Here is a 3,408-nt window from a genome sequence, read left to right as displayed (position 1 = left end):
ACCTCTGTAACCACAATGCTCCATGATATTTTCATCACAATGCTCCGTAATACTTGTCATCACAATGCTCCATGTGTTTGTCAGAAAAATGCTCCATGACTCTTGTCATCAAAATGTGCCACACACTTTTCATCACAATGGTCCACAAATTTCTCATCGCCATGCACCATAAAGCTTGTAATCACAATGCTCCATGCCCTTCTCATCACAATGCTCCATTACCCCTCTGATAACAATGCTCCATGACCACTGCCATCACAATGTTCCACGGCCTTGTCACCACAAGGCTCCATGACCCTTGTCATCACAATGCTCCAAGACCCCTGTAATCACAATGTTCCATGCCCGTGTCTTCACAAAGCCCTATGACACATGTCATCAGAATGTTCCATGGCTTTCTCATGAAAATGCTCCTTTCTCTTGTCATCAAAATGCTCCAAGACCCCTTAATCACAATGCCCCATGCCCTTTTTCATCTCAATGATCCATGAACTCTGTCATCACAATGCATCATGCCCACCATCATAATGCTTCAGGCTATTGTCAGCACAAGGAAATCAAAATTCTCCATGACCTCTGTCATCACAATGCTCCATGACCCCTGACATCACAATACTTCATGTACATTTTCATCCCAATGCTCCATGACACTTATCACAATGATCCATGCCCTTGCCATCCCAATGTTCCATGACCCCTGTATTAACAATGCGCCGGGGCCTCCCTGGTGGCGCAGTGGTTAAGAGTCCGCCTGCCGATGAAGGGGATACGGGTTCGTGCCCCGGTCTGGGACATCCCATATGCCGCGGAGCGGCTGGGGCCGTGAGCCATGGCCGCTGGGCCTGCGCATCCGGAGGCTGTGCTCCGCAACGGGAGAGGCCCCAACAGTGAGAGGCCCACATACCACAAAAAGAAAAAAGAAAAAAAAAAAAAAACAATGCTCCGTGACGCTTGTCATCACAGTTCTCCATGACACCAGTCATCACTATGCTCCCTGCCTTTGTCAGCAAAATGCTACATGACCTTGTCATTACAATGCTCTATGCGCTTGTCATCACAATACTTCATTTCCATTGTCATCACAATCCTCCATGAACCTTGGGATCACATTGCTTCATGCCCTTGTCATCACAATGCTCCATGCTCCTTGAAATCAAAATGATCCATGACCTCTGTCATCACAATGCTCCAAACCCTTGTGATAACAAAGTACCATAACAATTGTCATCACAACACTCCATGATGCCTGTCAGCACAATACTCCATGCCCTTTTCATTACAAAGCACCATGACCTTTCTCATCACAATTCTCAATACACTTGTCATCACAATGCTCCCTGACACTTGTCATCACAGTGCTCCTTGAACCCTGTCACGAAAAGGCTCCATGCCTTTTTCATCACAATGCCCCATGCCGTTGTCATCTCAATGCTCCATGCCATTGTCATCAAACTACTCCAAAAGCTTGTCATGAGAATGCTCCATGACCCTTGTCATCACAATTCTCCATTCACTTGTCAGCACAATGCTCCCTGACCCTTGTCATCACAATACTCCAAGCCATTGTCATCACATTGCTCCATTACCTTTGTCATCAGAATCCTCCATGACACTTGGCATCACAATGCTCCATGACATCGTGATCACAATGGGCCATTACATATGTGATCACAGTACTCCCTGACACCTGTCTTCACAATACGGCATGACCTGGTCATCACGATGCTCCATGGCCTTGTCATCACATAGCTCCATGCCCTTGTCATAACAATCCTGCATGACTCATGTTTCATAGTGTTCCGTACCCTTGTCATCACAATGCTCCTTTCCCACTCAAATCACAATAATCCATGAAACATTTCAGAGCAATGTTCCATGCCCTTCTCATCACAATGCTCCATTAGCTCTGTCATAACAATGCACCATGACGCCTGCAATCACAATGTTCCACGGCATAATCATCACAAGGTTACATGAAACTTTTCATCACAATGCTGAAGACCCCTGTAATCACAATGCTCCATTCCCTTGTCATCACAAAGCTCCATGACGCATGTCATCAGAATGTTCCATGGCCTTCTCATCACAATGCTCCAAGCCCTTGTCATCACAATGCTCCAAGACCCCTGTAAACACAATGCTGAATGCCCCTTTTCATCTCAATGCTCCATGAACCCTGTCATCTCAATGCACCATGCCCATCATCATAATGCTTCAGGCTATTTTAAGCACAATGAAATCAATATACTCCATGACCTCTATCATCATAATGCTCCAAACCCTTGGGATCACAATGTTCCATAACACTTATCATCACAACACCTGATGACGCTCATCATCACAATTATCCATGGTCTTCTCATCACAGTGCTCCATGATCTTTGTCATCAAGATGCTCAATACACTTGTCATCACAATGCTCCCTGACACTTGTCATCAGTGTGCTCCTTGAACCCTGTCATGAAAAGGCTCCATGAATTTTTCATCACAATAATCCATGCCCTTTTCATTACAATGCTCCAAGATCACTGAAATCACAATGCTCCTTGCCCTTGTCATCAAAAAGCTCCATGACGCATGTCATCAGAATGTTCCATGGCCTTCTCATCACAATGCTCCATGCACTTGTAATCACAATGCTCCAACACCCCTGTAATCACAATGCTCCAAGTCCAATTTCATCAGTATGTTCCATGAGACTTGTCATCACAAGTCTCCATGGTCTTCTCATCACAATGCTCCAGGACATTGTCATCACCATGCTCCATTCCCTTGTCATCACAATGCTCCATGACCTATGTCATCACAATAATCCATGAACATTTTCAGCCCAATGCTCCACGAACTTCTCATCACAATGCTCTATGGCCAATATCATCACAATGCTCCATGACCACTGTCATCACAACACTCAATGACACCTGACAACACAATCATCTGAGACTCTTGTCATCACAATGTCCAATTCCCTAGTCATCACAATGTTCCATGACACCTGTCATCACTACACTCCATGAACATTTTCAGCGCAGTGCTCCATGACACTTGTCATCACAATGATCCATGCCCTTGTCATCCCAATGTTCCATGACCCCTGTATTCACAATGCTCCGTGACGCGTGTCATCACAGTGCTCCATGATACATGTCATCACAATGCTCCATGCATTTGTCAGCAATATGCTACATGACTTTTTCATTACAATCCTATATGCGCTTGTCATCACAATACTCCATTTCCATTGTCATCACAATCCTCCATGAACCTTGGCGTCATATTGCTACATGCCCTTGTCATCAAAATGCTCCATGCTCCTTGAAATCAAAATGATCCATGACCTCTGTCATCACAATGCTCCAAACCCTTTTGATCACAATGTTCCATAACACTTGTTATCACAATGCTCCA

Source organism: Mesoplodon densirostris, unplaced genomic scaffold, assembly GCF_025265405.1.
Source record: "Mesoplodon densirostris isolate mMesDen1 unplaced genomic scaffold, mMesDen1 primary haplotype scaffold_37, whole genome shotgun sequence".
In the NCBI taxonomy this organism is placed as follows: Eukaryota; Metazoa; Chordata; class Mammalia; order Artiodactyla; family Ziphiidae; genus Mesoplodon; species Mesoplodon densirostris.
This window is presented reverse-complemented; position numbering follows the sequence as displayed.